This window comes from Mustelus asterias, chromosome 28 (assembly GCF_964213995.1).
Source record: "Mustelus asterias chromosome 28, sMusAst1.hap1.1, whole genome shotgun sequence".
NCBI classification, from domain to species: domain Eukaryota; kingdom Metazoa; phylum Chordata; class Chondrichthyes; order Carcharhiniformes; family Triakidae; genus Mustelus; species Mustelus asterias.
Genome location: NC_135828.1, coordinates 17,744,728 through 17,761,758, shown reverse-complemented (window position 1 = coordinate 17,761,758; position 17,031 = coordinate 17,744,728). Strand labels below are relative to the sequence as shown.

The 17,031-nt window shown below is 45.1% G+C and overlaps 1 protein-coding gene across 5 annotated transcripts in view; it reads left to right on the top strand.

The window, feature by feature from the left end:
• rassf4a (Ras association domain family member 4a) overlaps positions 1 to 17,031 on the top strand; it is a 305,015-nt gene that overhangs the window by 181,060 nt on the left and 106,924 nt on the right. The window lies entirely within an intron of this gene.

The window sequence follows — 17,031 nt, the reverse complement described above, 5'->3', positions numbered from 1 at the left end:
ACCCAGGCCCCATTCCCGTAACCCTTATTTACCCTAGCTAATCCCCCTGACACTAGGGACAATTTAGTATGGCCAATCAGCCTAACCCACGCATCTTTGGACTGTGGGATGAAACCGGAGCACCCGGAGGAAACCCACGCAGACACGGGGAGAACATGCAGACTCATACAGATTGTGACCCAAGGCTGGAATTGAACCCGGGTCTCTGGCGCTGTGAGGCAGCTGTGCTAACCGCTGTGCCACCATGCCATCTGTAAAAATCACATGTAGAGTCACATGTAGGGCAGACTGTGTAAGGTTGGCAGATTTCCTTCCCTCAAGGACATCAGTGAACCAGATGGGTTTTTTGCGATAATCGACAATGGGTTCATGGTCATCAGGAGATTCTTAATTCCAGATATTTTTTATTGAATTCAAATTCCACCATCTGCCGAGGTTGGATTCGAACCCGGGTCCCCAGAGTATTATCCTGGGTCTCTGGATTGTTAGTCCAGTGACAATACCACGATGCCACCCCTGGGTAGATGGGGAAACAATTGTTCCCATCAGTGGAAGGACTCAAAACCAGATGACACTGACTTCAGGTGATTGACAGAAGAAGCGATGGTGACATGAGGAAAAATGGTTCATGTGATGAGCAGTTTGGACCAGGCCTGTACTGCCTGAGCATGTGGTGAGGGGAGATTAAATCGAGGCACTCAAATGAGCATTGGATAATTATCTGAAAATCAAATATTTGCAAGGGTACGTGGAAAAGGCAGGGGAATGGGAGTAGGTCGCACTTGCAAAGAGCAGACATGGCCATGATGGGCAAATGGCCTCCTGTGCTGCAGCCATTCAAGGGTGCAGACGCAGAAAGAGTACCTGCCCGATTCCTGGGGGGGGGGGGGGGGGGGGGGTGTGAGTTGAGCGTCGCAAATGGGATGTCTCTTGTATGTTTTGGGTGAAGGTGCATAGCTCATCTGCTGGTTCGATAAAGGTGTAGTTTAATTTGGCGTCATGTTCAGGACAACACCCTGGGCTGAAGGGTCTGTTCCTGTGCTGCACTGTTCGATGTTCTGTGGCTGGGTTGCAATGAAACATGCTGACAGTTTTTTCCATGCTCCACCGGTCAAATCACATGTTGGCGCTAGTTTGAGTATCCAATGGACGAAATCGATTCAGCCGTTTTGACATAGACGGATAAAATAGCCAAATAAACCAAGTAAGAATTCTCACAACGCCAGGTTAAAGTCCAAAAGGTTTATTTGGAATCAGGAGCCCTTCATTAGCAGTGCCCCGCACGAGCCCTTCGAAGCGCTGCTCCCTCATCCGAAGGAGCAGTGCTCCAAAAGCTCGTGATTCCAAACAAACCTGTTGGACTTTAACCTGGTGTCGTGAGACTTCTTATTGTGCCCACCCCAGTCCAACGCCGGCATCTCCACATCAAATAAACCAATGTTTCCTGTTTTCCACAATCAGCTCTGGTCAAAACGATCTCACTGGGTTTTCCTGCACTGAACCTTTCCTTGTATCTATTTACACATTCGGTCTAGACACTTTCTTGAGTTCATTTCCCAGGCACGGGGAGAAAGACTTTAGATCACTGGACACTTTTCTTGCACCAGTGGGCATTAAGTCACGTGTGACAATGTGCGTCACCTCAGCCAATGCTGGTGCAGCCTGGGAACTGATTAATTATCATTAAGGGGGTGGAGCCAGTCTCTAAGCTGAAATAAACGCATTCATTTCAGCGTCAGCAACATTTGTTTTCCATTGAGAGATCCAATTATCTATTGTCAAGGCCACCAGCTGGATAGAAATGATTTCTGAATCTTTGACCGTTTCCTGCTGTGCCGTGATGTCCAGTTAACGCTGCCCGCGCTCATTTTAGGCAACATCTCTGCAGAAGCAGAGATCACACAAGTTTATTCACTAACTGATGAGGATTCGGATCAGCATTCAGTGGTTCAGATACTGTTACTAAATCATTAACTTCCCTGGGAGAGATTTTAAAAAGCAGCAAAATAAAGGGTTGGAATTCCATCCAGTTGGAGCCCTGAGCATGTTCCACCAGAGCACAACTTGCAAGGGTTGGGGATTATTAAGGTAGGACTCAGCCACTCATCTAAACAGCCGTGTGGGGTGAGTGGCGGCATGATGGCACAGTGTTAACACTGCGGCCTCACAGCGCCAGGGACCCGGGTTCGACTCCTGGCTTGGGCCACTGTCGGTGCGGAGTCTGCACGTTCTCCCCGTGTCTGCATGGGTTTCCTCCGGGTGCTCCGGTTTCCTCCCACAGTCCGAAAGACATGCTGGTTAAGTGTATTGGCCATGCTAAATTCTCCCTCAGTGTACCTGAACAGGCGCCAGAGTGTGGCGACTAGGGGATTTTCACAGTTATTTCATTGCAGTGTTAATGTAAGCGTACTTATGACTTTAAACTCTATCTTGTACATCGTTTCTTGCCATTCCACCAAGCAGCACCTCATTTCCAGAAGGAGCTCCAAGTGAAATGGCCATCCAGTGTTGCTAGGGCATCAGCAAGGCTGGTAGTTATTTCAGTGGGAATGGAGATGTGTTTTGCTTCCTTCAGTTAGTTTTAACCTGAGGCACTTGGATCCCGATGAGCCTTTGTAGCAATTCTTGAAAGACCATGTTGCCCAAGGACCATTACTGCCATCAATTTGTTTCCCAGTGTCAAATTCCTAAGGGGTGTTTGGAATAGAAATAGAGTCTGTGATGAGCCAACAGACTCAGGTTGGAGGAGCGATGTTCTGAGCCCATACTTCACGGCCTGACCATCCAGATCTGGAAACATTGAAGCCTTGGGTGACAATTCGTATCTGTGTAGGTTCCGCATCCCAATGGACAGCGGGGTCCAAAGGCACCACAAATATATGAGAGTGCCTGACTGATGTTTTAATTTAACAACAGCAAAATATTGCGGATGCTGGATCTCTTAAATAAAAACAGGACACACTGAAAATAATTCTAAGAGTTAGCCTTGTGGTTTGGTGGCCTTTCAAGGTCTTGATGTTGGATACTTCATTTTTTTTTCATTCGTGGGAATGGGCGTCACTGGCTGGCCAGCATTTATTGCCCATCCCTAGTTGCTCTTGTTCAGGGGGCAGTGTACTCTATACTGCCAGTATACGTCCATAGTCAAGCATATTGCTGTGGCTCTGGAGTCATATGTAGGCCAGACCAGATAAGGATGGCAGATTTCTTTCCTTAAAGGACTTTAGTGAACCAGATGGGTTTTTCCGACAATCGACAATGGTCATCAGTAGATTTTTAATTCCAGATTTTTAAAAATTGAATTCAAATTCCACCATCTGCCGTGGCGGGATTCGAACCCAGGTCCCCAGAACATTAGCTGAGTTTCTGGATTAATAGTCTAACGATAATACCACGAGGCCCTGTGTGCAGTGGGGCCGTAGCACTGCAGGACAGAAGCCAGGCTGGCTACAGGGAGCGTTCCATGATTGGATACACTTGCTAAGAATGGCCTTAATAATGTCCATACATCGTGGCAAACTTACCTGGTCGTGGGTTAGGTCAACAGAGAGGTAGGTCCAAAGCTATTGAAAAATTGCACAGTTGCACAGTGGTTAGCACTGCTGCCCCACAGCGCCAGGGACCTGGGTTCGATTCCTAGCTTGGGTGACTGTGTGTGTGGAGTTTGCACATTCTCCCCATGTCTGTGTGGGTTTCCTCCGGGTGCCCCGGTTTCCTCCCACACTGTACTGTTGTTGTGCATTGTTGTTTGGCTATGTCGCTCTCTCTGATATTACATGAATGAGTGAGCATTGAGTGCATTTACAACAACGAGATAAACTGAATGTTTTTACAGGTGTACCTGGAGTTATACATGCAGAGTCATGTTCAACAAACAACAAGCAGGAGCTTGAATTACAGCTGTGGAAATGATCAAAGATTAGACGGAAGAATAATCACTGATCTTGCTGCAGCACCTGTACCATGCAGGGGGAAGAATTACAGAATGAGGTTCTTTATTGGGCATAGGCGAATAATCAGTTTAATAGAAACTGTTCTCGGTTCCAAAAGAGATAAGGGACAACATGAAACTAAAAGAACAAGCATGCGATAATCTAAAGATCAGCTTAATCCCTGTCAATTGGGGTACAAAGAACAAAAGTTGACAAAACAGTAAGTCCTACTGAAAGGGAATATGAAAATAAACTGAGCAGGGGTATCATTATATTAGAAACAAAGAAGGTGGTCTCGAACAATGTGGGCCCCTTCACAATGGCTAATGATAATATCAATGAATGAGCAAATTACCGGGTGCTATTTCCCCCACCTTTTCCCGTAATTCTAGGGGCGGCACGGTAGCACAGTGGTTAGCACTGCTGCTTCACAGCTCCAGGGACCCGGGTTTGATTCCCGGCTTGGATCACTATCTGTGTGGAGCTTGCACATTCTCCTCGTGTCTGCGTGGGTTTCCTCCGGGTGTTCCGGTTTCCTCCCACAGTCCAAAGATGTGCGGGTTAGGTTGATTGGCCATGCTAAAAAATTGTCCCTTAGTGTCCTGAGATGCGTCGGTTAGAGGGATTAGTGGGTAAAATATGTAGGGATATGGGGGTAGGGCCTGGGTGGGATTGTGGTCGGTGCAGACTCGATGGGCCGAATGGCCTCTTTCTGCACTGTAGGGTTTCTATGATTTCTATGATTTGTAATACTCCGCTCTCTTAGATTTTTTCATTCATTTAAGCAATGTGGGTGTCGCTGGCTAGGCCAGCATTTATTGCTCATCCCTAGTTGCCCTTGAGAAGGTGGCGGTGAGCTGCCTTCTTGCAGTGTCCTGAAGTGTAGGTACACCCACAGCACTGTTAGAGAGAGAGAATTCCAGGATTTTGTTCCAGTGCCAGTGAAGGAATGATGATATATTTCTAAGTCAGAGGAACCTCCAGGTGGTGGTGTTCCCTGGTATCTGTTGCCCTTGTCCTTCTGGATGGTGCTGCCTAAGGAACATTGGTGAGTTGCTGCATTAATCCTGTGGGTGGTGCACACACTGCTGCCACTGTTCGTCGGTGCTGGAGGGATTAAATGTTTTTCGAAGGGGTAGCAATCAAGTGGGCTGCTTTGTCACTGGATAGTGTTGAGCCTGTGGGGTGTGTTGGAGCTGCACCCATCCTGGCAAGGGAGTATTCCATCACACTCCTGACTTGTGCTTTGTAAATGGTGGACAGGCTTTGGGGAATCAGAAGGTGAATTACTTGGTGCAAGATTCCTAGCCTTTGTCCTGCTCTTGTAGTTATAGTATTTATATGGCTAGTCAATGATTATCTAATTACCTTTGTAAGCATTGATTGAACCTGCATATCTGTGCATTCCAGACCACTATTACTGATAAAGGAGATGTGCTGTCAAATCATTTGGCCTTGCATTCATCAGGATAGATCTCAATATGCCAAATTTCAATGGGAACAATGTGCACCTTTTCTGAGGGGGTACAATGTCTGAACATATTCCTCTTGTCTTTTGAGGGCAGGCTGTTGCATACGAATACATCTGATTTCGAGCTTAAGTGAGCTACATTGTGAGCCCAGCTGATAATCCTAAATTGAAGGTTGATGCAATTCTCAGCACATTCTGGGATGTCCAGCAAGTGCTGCTCAATCCCATCTCATTTCAGCCATTATGTTCCGAGTTTTGCAAGCATGAGTATTTGAATAAACAAAAGCATGTAGCACCACAGCTCCCTGATGTATTTGCCATGGCAATGTTATGACCACTTTGAGACGATTTGTCAATAAATCAGCACCATCCTCCCACTTTTCTTGGAGTATAAATTGTTGTTGAAATTTGGCATTCTTGCATCTGTCCTAATGAGTGTAAGATAAAAAACTTCAACAGTATTGTCAGATGTTGGGTGCAGTTATGTCTTCTTAAGATATTCATAGTCTTGTATAGTTCAACAGTAAATATTTATTAACGACTAGAAACTACATACATATGTACAGTAACATACCTAAGCTAGGCGCTATCTCCATCATTGCTGCTATACATGGCTCTGTCTATTATTACACTGACCTGTTGGTATGATTCATGTGTTCTCTTACATCACAGCATGGGCAGTACTATATCCACTCCAACATTAACCTTTTATGTGCCAAGTCGTTATACTACATCTCCCCCAAGTCTTTATCCAACAGGCTTACAATAGAACATAGAACATTACAGCGCAGTACAGGCCCTTCGGCCCTTGATGTTGCGCCGACCAGTGGTACCAATCTAAAGCCCCTCTAATCTACACTATTCCAATATCATCCATATGTTTATCCAATAACCACTTGAACGCTCTCAACGTTGACGAGTCCACCACTGCTGCAGGCGGGGCATTCCATGCCCTTACTACTCTCTGAGTAAAGAACCTACCTCTAACATCTGTCCTATATTTCTCACCCCTCAATTTAAAGCTATGTCCCCTCGTGCTAGCCAACACCATCCGAGGAAAAAGGCTCTCACTATCCACCCTATCTAATCTTCTGATCATCTTGTATGCCTCTATTAAGTCACCTCTTAACCTTCTTCTCTCTAACGAAAACAACCTCAAGCCCCTCAGCCTTTCCTCATACGATTTTCCCACCATACCAGGTGTTGTGGGAAAAATCCACTGGTAGTCAGACTTCAAGATTCAGAAAATATGATTTATTTAACGGAGCTCCGTGGAGACAAGGCACATGTCTGTAGCAAACCTTCCCTCGGTAAAATGTCGGGAGCGGTCCATCTTTATACTTTTTACACAATGGATGGACCGGTGATTTGAACATTATCACATCGTTTTAGGCAGGTACAAACAGATATAGACATTTAACATAGTATTGTTCTTATGAATGGGTACATTTCCTTCTGTCTGTATCTATCAGTGGTTGGTTTCGGCTCATTCCGGTGTTAATTGGTTTCCTCGCATTCATATTTCCCGCTCTTCCTATGGCTAATCTATTCCCTTTGTTTCGGGTTTTCCTTATCTTAAAAGATATCTCGACCTTTGGTTTGGCTTCCTGAGGTGTTTGTTTACTATGAGTCACTGTCTGTGATTTAGAAATGGCTTGTCTGTTAGGTTTTGATTTAAAGTGATTTCTGATCAGTGGGAGCCGGTGTCTGCTTTTTTGGCTCCTTTCCCAGTTAACTCTTTATGTGCCAGGCATCCATTTTAAAGTGTGCTTTCCTTATATTTTCCCCTTACAGTCCCTCCTTTTGGTCGGATTATAGCTTCAACAATCCCCAGACCAACAATTATACATTCACATATACAAATTTTCGTTCTTCTCTCCTTCTTTGTTTCTTTCGATGTCTTCATTTCTTCCGATGTCTTCAGGGATCTTCATTAGGGGCTCTTCTTCGATGTACACACTGGCTCCTGGCACAATTCTTGTCAACATTATTTTAAAACAGACTTTAAGGCATCCAACAGTCAGACAACAGACAACTATAATGACAATGAGTATGATCAATCCATGTAACGGACTCCCAGGAGTCCCCCACCAGCCATGCCAGCCAACTACTTCCTCTCTTGGGTCCCTGTCTGAAGTTATCAAGTTGTTTCCTGATGTCATTGATGACCTGTGTAATGTTGTAAGACTCATCTGTGACATGGGTTATGCACTTGTTGCCTATGATTGCACATACTCCCCCTTGTTGTGCTAACAGGTAGTCCACTGCGTATCGTGTCTGCTCTGCATACAATCTCAGTTCAGCCATTTCTTGGTTCACAGCCTCCAGTGCTTTTGAAGTGCTGTTTCCCAGGATTGTTAGTCCACAAACAATATGGTTTCTATTCTTTGCTCCAATTACCCCGGCTGACCCCCCCAGAGATAAAGCTCCGAGGAACCCATACCCCAGTGAGGATCCCAGTGTACCCGGGGCTTCCCAGTCAGCGCAGAATTCCCTGCTAATAGCCCGAGTTACTATTCTCCTCCGAATGTACCCCTTCTGAGGGCATGGAACAGTCAGTGGCCCGATTGTTCCTACCGCAAAACGGCTTGGGAGGTTTGGTGTTTCTGTCATGTAGGTACCATTGAAGAGGAATACATACCCCTTCTTAGCCCGGTAACACTTAGTGTCCTGATTATGAGTTTGCTGATACTGCCAATTGTTCAGTTTATTTGGCTTCCCGTTTGATTCCACCACCTGGTAAGTATCAAAGGGGTATGTCCATTTGGCTGAGCTTACGTGAGTTCCATTGCATTGCCCACAAATAAGCTGTCTTCCCACGGTTATATTTAAACATTTCCGTTCATCGCAAATACAAGTAATCTGTCCCTTGTTAATCCGACAATGTTGACGGACACACTGTGTCTGTACCACAAGAATCATTCTTAGGGACTAAGGCATAGGCACATCCCCATCCCTGCCCCGTAAAACAAAGCGGATAGCTTGCAGTATCTGAACAAGCTTTTCCTCCCACCTGTTGGGACATGCAGGGCATGCAGGATCAGTGGGGTTTACAAGTCCCACACATCATGCAGGATCTGTGGGGTTTACAAGTCCCATACATCATGCAGGATCTGTGGGGTTTACAAGTCCCACACATCATGCAGGATCAGTGGGGTTTACAAGTCCCATACATCATGCAGGATCAGTGGGGTTTACAAGTCCCATACATCATGCAGGATCTGTGGGGTTTACAAGTCCCATACATCATGCAGGATCTGTGGGGTTTACAAGTCCCACACATCTCCCCTGTATACCTTTTTTATATTTGCCAATTTGTCCCTTACAGGGTGTATCTGATGTATCTACAGTATATAAGTCATGAGGGGTCCACCCAGGGGTGGCTACAAATAGGGCTTCTACAGATTGTGTTAACGGGTAACATACAGTTTGATTCCCGTGTAAGTGTATGTGGGCTTTGTAAAACAAATTATCTTCCAGCCCAGTTAAATTTACAGTTGCCACAACGCAAAATAATAGTTATATACGCGATTACATACATATTCGCAACAGTCATATATCAAACTTAACACTATAATTCAATCTTTACAAGTTATTTTATTTATTAATCCGCGCACGCCGGCCGCTCTTGCTTGCAGTCTTTGCCTGTGTTGAGGAAAGCAGTTCTGTTAGTTCATCAATTTAGCTACTTATCTCCTTTGTATAATTTCAGCTGCGTCCAGTGCTTCCAGACACCTTTCCCTCTTATGTCTATACAGGCACAGGTGTCCCCACTAATTCTAACTTCATATGGCCCATTCCACTTTGGTGAAAACCCTGGTTTGTCGGGTAATGTTTTCACTAGGACGCGACTTCCTGCTGTTGGGACGTCAGGGAGCGTTTCCAGCTCTCTCTCTGCGTCTTTTATTTCCTGATTGTCTTTTACCAATTTGCGCATCCCTTTTAGCTGGGTGCTCAGGTCCAGAACGTATCTCTTGATTTTATCTTTTAGTGGACCGACATCGGTCCCACCTGTTATGATGCTTTCTGGTAATTGCATCGCCCGTCCTGTCATTAGCTCATAAGGGGTTAATCCGGTTGTCCGGTTCGTGGTAGCTCTTAATTTCATGAGTATAGTGGGCAATAGCTCTGTCCACTTTCTCCCTGATGTTTGTATGGCTTTAGCTAGTGCATTATACATTTAACTATATATCCCCCTTTCATAGAAAGCTTAGTGTGAATTAAATAACACTTTGTACTGGCCTTTTTTAGTTGCAGCTGGACATCCATTCATTTGTATGTAATCTTATCAAAAGACATCGCTTTCCCCATTAAAATCACATGCCATACAGTTCCGATCTTTATATGATGTACTCTTACATTATCTCTAATTTGATCATTTGTTTGCGTGCGAGCGCCGCACCACAGTACTTCACAAAATAATTATGTTTTTATCAATACACAATATATAGTATATGAATATATCATACAAAGTTGGTTAAGGCTTTTCAGGATTTGATGTTATTCTTGTGTCTATATGGCAGTGCTATACTGTATTATAAAAATAATCAAGCGGCAGTTGTATCATACCACTTTACACATCGTAACCGTGATATCCAAACCCTTTTAATTCAAGCCGTTTCCATTTTTAAACTGAGCTCCAGATCAAAACCCCTGCACTCTAGGGAAAATAACAGGTGCCGAATCAAAATCAAAGTAGGTACAATACATACCAGTGATTTGATTAGGAACATTTTGGTTTCTTAACTGGCTAGATTTTAAGCTTTACAGTGTTTTTATATTTGGCAAACCTTGAACAATAGATGGCACATGAAATTCTGACGGCAGTACATAATTTTAACCAGTTCAGAATATTAAACTATCTGACGTTCGTAAATCGCGATATTCTGCGATTAATACTGTATTTCACTGACTTGATATACTTTAAACTGACTCATAGACAATATATTTACCTCAGTCTTTTGTTCCTGCTTTTCTACCTTTCCACAAAATTACTTATTTTCTTCTCTTAACTTCTCAACTAACTCTTATAATTTCTACTTCAAGACAAAGGAAAGAGCACATGCTTCCTTCCAAGGTTTAAATCCTTTCTTAACATTAAAACATTAAAGCAAACAACAACAAAACATCCACGCAACCACTTTGTTTAAACACACACACACACATGGAAGCTTCCAAAAGTCATTCCACAGCACATTCTTTTTCATTCAAACTTAACATTTCAAACTGGGATGAGAGTAAAACATTCAAAGAGAATACAGAACGTTGGTTAAGACGGTCGCTTTTATTCTTCTTTCTTCCAAACTGTAACGAACTCAAAACAGAAGTAAATTCAAGAAATCTTATCACTTTAATCTTTAACAGTTTTAACACTCCCCCAGCCCCCCTGAGGCTAAACCAAGGTGCAATACACTGCACCCACTGCCTGCCACAAACATTCCACAGGAACAAACAGGCTTCTCCAGCTCCTTGCTCTCAATCTAATACAACAACAACCACCTACATTCGACAAGCTACCAGATCTCACAAACACACTGAAAGACAAAAACTAAGATCTCTCCTATCCACCTCCAGGTATGCCACTAGCCCATTCTACCAATTCATCGTAATCTTGGGACATAATCACTCCCATTTTTAGGATGACCTGGTGAGAACTAGAGAGTCCATCCTTAAAAGCCTGGATGAACGCTCAATCTCCTCGCCCTGGATTCCCTTGTCCTGAGCACTCTTGGTATATCCGGAACAGTCGTTCCCCGTACTCAGAGGCTCCTTCTCCTTTTAGCTGCCTTGTGGTGGTAATTCTGCTCCAGTTAGTGGGAGCATTCCCTAAGACCCTCTGAATTTCTTCTTTAAACTGTAAGAAGGGTGTCTGTTGGGCATCTATCTCTGCTGTTAGGGGAATTACATGTGTCCAGCGTCCCCCATTATAATCCTGTGCTATAGGGGCAGCGGGTCCACCTACTACCTGCCTCCACTTATCCACTGGACAGGCTGCCCTGACCAGCTGGTGTACGTCTCTTAGGTGTAATTGGTGTCCTACCCAGATCGTGTCTAATTCTTCCCAGAATGTTGTGTTCGCGCTTCTAGTTTGTAATTTGCCCAGGGAAGCCATTATCTGCTGTCTCTCACCTGGGGTAAAGGGTTTGTAATTTGCTTTTGGTCGCGCTGCTTTTCCCCCTCGGGTTATGGGCGCTAAGTTGTGCTCCAGCTGTTCCCATTCCTCTGAGGGAACGGTTGGTCCTCGCTGGGTAGACTCATAAGAAGGTAGAGGATCAGTTTCTCCTCCCCACTGCCTTTCTAAAACCTGATTTTGCTTTTCCAGTTCCCTCACTCGGGATTCTAATTCTCTAATTCTTTCTTTATCTTCCCTCCATTTCCTAGTAGAGGCAACTACTTGTTCAATTAGACCTGCTAACTGATGTGTTAACATTACTCCTATCTTCTTCATTTTGTTTCTTTTTTCTTTATCTATCCACTCTCTCTGCTGCTCTAAGGTTTGAGAAATATCCCAGCCATCCTTTTGCATTCTCTTTATTAACTCCTTCCTGTCTGTCATGCAGATTTCAATCAGGGAACCTGCAGATCCCCTTTTAACTTCACTATCTGCCATTTCGCAGATTTCACTAACCCCGGCCACGATTATTCTTTAGTAAAGTGTGCTCTCTACCGTAGAGACTTCACTACCCCCGGCCACTATTGCTATTCTCACACCGTGTTTCACTGCCGTTACAGGGTTTCAAGTTATACTCACTGCTTCCACGATTACCACTTCGGCAATGTGCTTCTCCACTGGAGTCCGGTTTAGGTCAGAGTTGATCAAACTCCTGTTCCGCCCCGCTTTTCACAACATTGACAGTACAGTTCCCAACTTTTCAATACTTTCATGCAATCAGATGGCAACTCTGCGTCTGTTCGCCACTACAGAGTTTGATGTTAAACTGACTTCTGCCCTTTTGTGCTTCACAATCCTTTAGTGCCCTTGGTGTCTCTCACTCACTTCAATTCCTGACCTTCATGTGGCAGACTTCTGCTCTTAATAGCCAGTCTAAGGCAGAGGTTTTGAGACAGGCACTACCTTGTCCTTTTGTTGATCAGCACAAATCACAGTTACTTATTACTATCAGCAGTTAGTACTTATCACTATAACAAATACTATAACAAATACACAGTACAAATATTTCCCCCTTATAAACTGTATTTTCTGATCCAGTCAGACTCTCACAGATTCCGCGATCTCTACCCCGGTTGCGATCGTGGCCAATCGATCTCACCAGTAATAGGATCCTAGCCGACTACGCCAATTTGTTGTGGGAAAAATCCACGAGTAGTCAGACTTCGAGATTCAGAAAATACGATTTATTTAACGGAGCTCCGTGGAGACAAGGCACATGTCTGTAGCAAACCTTCCCTCGGTAAAATGTCGGGAGCGGTCCATCTTTATACTTTTTACACAATGGATGGACCGGTGATTTGAACATTATCACATCGTTTTAGGCAGGTACAAACAGATATAGACATTTAACATAGTATTGTTCTTATGAATGGGTACATTTCTTTCTGTCTGTATCTATCAGTGGTTGGTTTCGGCTCATTCCGGTATTAATTGGTTTCCTCGCATTCATATTTCCCGCTCTTCCTATGGCTAATCTATTCCCTTTGTTTTGGGTTTTCCTTATCTTAAAAGATATCTCGACCCTTGGCTTGGCTTCCTGAGGTGTTTGTTTACTATGAGTCACTGTCTGTGATTTAGAAATGGCTTGTCTGTTAGGTTTTGATTTAAAGTGGGAGCCTGTGTCTGCTTTTTTGGCTCCTTTCCCAGTTAACTCTTTATGTGCCAGGCAGCCATTTTAAAGTGTGCTTTCCTTATATTTTCCCCTTACACCAGGCAACATCCTGGTAAATATCCTCTGCACCCTTTCCAACACTTCCACATCTTTCCTATAATACGGTGACCAGAACTGTACGCAATACTCCAAATGCAGCCGCACCAGAGTTTTGTACAGTTGCAGCATGACCTCCTGGCTCCGAAACTCAATCCCTCTACCAATAAAAGCTAACACACCGTACGCCTTCTTAACAACCCTACCAACCTGGGTGCCAACTTTCAGGGATCTATGCACGTGGACACCCAGATTCCTCTGTTCATCCACACTACCAAGTATCTTACCATTAGCCCAGTACTCTGTATTCCTGTTACTCCTTCCAAAGTGAATCACCTCACACTTTTCCGCATTAAACTCCATTTGCCACCTCTCAGCCCAGCTCTGCAGCTTATCTATGTCCCTCTGTAACCTACCACTTCCCTCCGCACTGTCTACAACTCCACCGACTTTAGTGTCATCCGCAAATTTACTAATCCATCCTTCCACGCCCTCATCCAAGTCATTAATAAAAATGACAAACAGCAGTGGCCCCAAAACAGATCCTTGCGGTACACCACTAGTAACTGAACTCCAGGATGAATATTTCCCATCAACCACCACCCTTTGTTTTCTTACAGCTAGCCAATTCCTGATCCAAACCACTAAATCATCCTCAATCCCATTTGTCCATATTTTCTGCAAAAGCTTACCATGGAAAACCTTATCAAACGCTTTGCTGAAATCCATATACACCACATCAACCGCTTTACCCTCATCCACCTCTTTGGTCACCTTCTCAAAGAACTCAATAAGGTTTGTGAGGCACGACCTACCCTTCACAACCGTGCTGACTATCCCTAATCAAATTATTCCTTTCTAGGTGATTATAAATCCTATCTCTTATAATCCTTTCCAATACTTTGCCCACAACAGAAGTAAGGCTCACCGGTCTATAATTACCAGGGTTGTCCCTACTCTCCTTCTTGAACAAGGGGACAACATTTGCTATCCTCCAGTCTTCTGGCACTGTTCCTGTAGACAATGACGACACAAAGATCAAAGCCAAAGGCTCTGCAATCTCCTCTCTAGCCTCCCAGAGAAACCGAGGATAAATCCCATCCAGCCCAGGGGACTTATCTATTTTTACCTTTTTCAGAATTGCTGACACCTCCTCCTTATGAACATCAATACCATCCAGTCCAACAGCCTGCATCTCAGTACTCCCCTCGACAACACTGTCCCTCTCCAGTGTGAATACCGATGAAAAATATTCATTTAGTGCCTCTCCTATCTCTTCAGACTCCACGCACAACTTCCCACTCCTGTCCTTGACTGGCCCTAATCTTACCCTAGTCATTCTTTTACTCCTGACATACCTATAGAAAGCTTTAGGGTTTTTCTTGATCCTACCTGCCAAAGACTTCTCATGTCCCCTCCTGGCTCTTCTTAACTCTTTCTTTAGGTCCTTCCTGGCTAACTTGTAACTCTCAAGCGCCCTAACTGAGCCTTCACGTCTCATCTTAACATAAGTCTCCTTCTTCCTCTTCACAAGAGATTCAACCTCCTTAGTAAACCACGGTTCCCTCACACGTCTGCTTCCTCCCTGCCTGACGGGTACATATTTATTGAGGACGCGTTGTAGCTGTTCCTTGAACAAGTTCCACATTACAATTGTGCCCATCCCCTGCAGTTTCCTTCCCCAACCTATGCCAGCTAAATCTCGCCTAATCGCATCATAATTTCCTTTCCCCCAGCTATAACTCTTGCCCTTTGGTATATACCTATCCTTTTCCATTGCTAAAGTAAACGTAATTGAATTGTGGTCACTTTCACCAAAGTGCTCGCCTACCTCCAAATCTAACACCTGGCCTGGTTCATTACCCAGTACCAAATCCAATGTGGCCTCGCCTCTTGTTGGTCTATCTACATACTGCGTCAGGAAGCCTTCCTGCACACACTGGACAAAAACCGACCCCTCTAAAGTACTTGAACTATAGCTTTTCCAGTCAATATTTGTAAAGTTAAAGTCCCCCAGTACAACTACCCTGTTACTTTCACTCCTATCCAGAATCATCTTTGCAATCTTTTCCTCTACATCTCTGGAACTTTTCGGAGGTCTATAAAAAACTCCCAACAGGGTGACCTCTCCTTTCCTGTTTCTAACCTCAGCCCAAACTACCTCAGCAGACAAGTCCTCATCAAATGTCCTTTCTGCCACCGTAATACTGTCCTTGACTAACAATGCCACACCTCCCCCTCTTTTACCACCTTCCCTGCACTTACTGAAACATCTAAACCCCGGAACCTGCAACAACCATTCCTGTCCCTGCTCTATCCATGTCTCCGAGATGGCCACAACATCGAAATCCCAGGTACCAACCCATGCTGCAAGCTCACCCACCTTATTCCAGATGCTCCTGGCGTTGAAGTATACACACTTCAAACCGCCTTCCTGCCTGCCAGTACACTCCTGCGACCCTGAAACCTTATCCATGACCTCACTACTCTCAACCTCCTGTACACCGGAGCTACAATTCAGGTACCCACCCCCCTGCTGAATTAGTTTAAACCCTCCCGAAGAGCATTAGCAAATTTCCCCCCCAGGATATTGGTACCCCTCTGGTTCAAGTGCAGACCATCCTGTTTGTAGAGGTCCCACCTACCCCAGAAAGAGCCCCAATTGTCCAGGTATCTGAATCCCTCCCTCCTGCACCATCCCTGTAGCCACGTGTTCAACTGCTCTCTCTCGCTATTCCTCTCCTCACTATCACGTGGCACGGGTAACAAACCAGAGATAACAACTTTGTTTGTTCTAGCCCTAAGCTTCCACCCTAACTCCCTGAATTTCTGCCTTACATCCCCATCCCTTTTCCTACCTATGTCTTGAGTGCCTATGTGAACCACAACTTGGGGCTGGTCCCCCTCCCCCTTAAGGATCCTGAAAACACGATCCGAGACATCACGGACTCTGGCTCCTGGGAGGCAACACACCAACCGCGAGTCTCTCTCGTTCCCGCAGAATCTCCTATCCGTCCCTTTAACTATGGAGTCCCCAATGACTAATCCTCTACTCCTCTCCCCCCTTCCCTTCTGAGCCACAAGGACAGACTCTGAGCCAGTGACCTGTACACCATGGCTTACCCCTGCTAAGTCGTCCCGCCCAACAGCATCCAAAAGTGTACTATCCCCAATTTCTACTACATTTTTTGTTTCTCCCCCCACTTGGATGGCTCCCTGTACCTTGGTGCTGTGGTCAGTTTGCTCATCCTCCCTTTCCCTCCCCTTCTGAGCTGCGAGGCCGGACTCTGCGCCGGAGACACGGCCACTGTTGCTTCCCCCAGGTAGGCTGCTCCCCCCAACAGTACTTAAACAGGAGTACTTATTTTTAAGGGGCACAGCCACTGGGGTACTCTCTCGTACCTGACATTTCCCCTTCCCCTTCCTAACCGTGACCCACTTGTCTGTCTCCTGTGGCCCCGGAGTGACCACCTGCCTGTAACTCCTATCTATCACCTCCTCATTCTCCCTAACCAGACGAAGGTCATTGAGCTGCAGTTCCAGTACCCCAACGCGGTCCCTTAAGAGCTGCAGCTCGACGCACCTGGCGCAGATATGGACGTCCGGGAGGCTAGCTGACTCCAGGACCTCCCACATCAGACACTGAGAACAACAAACTGGCCTCACAATCATAATTCCCCCTTTCTTCCATTGACACAGAAAAAAAAACTGTCTAAACCTACCCCACCTCTGCCTGTTTACGCCGAAG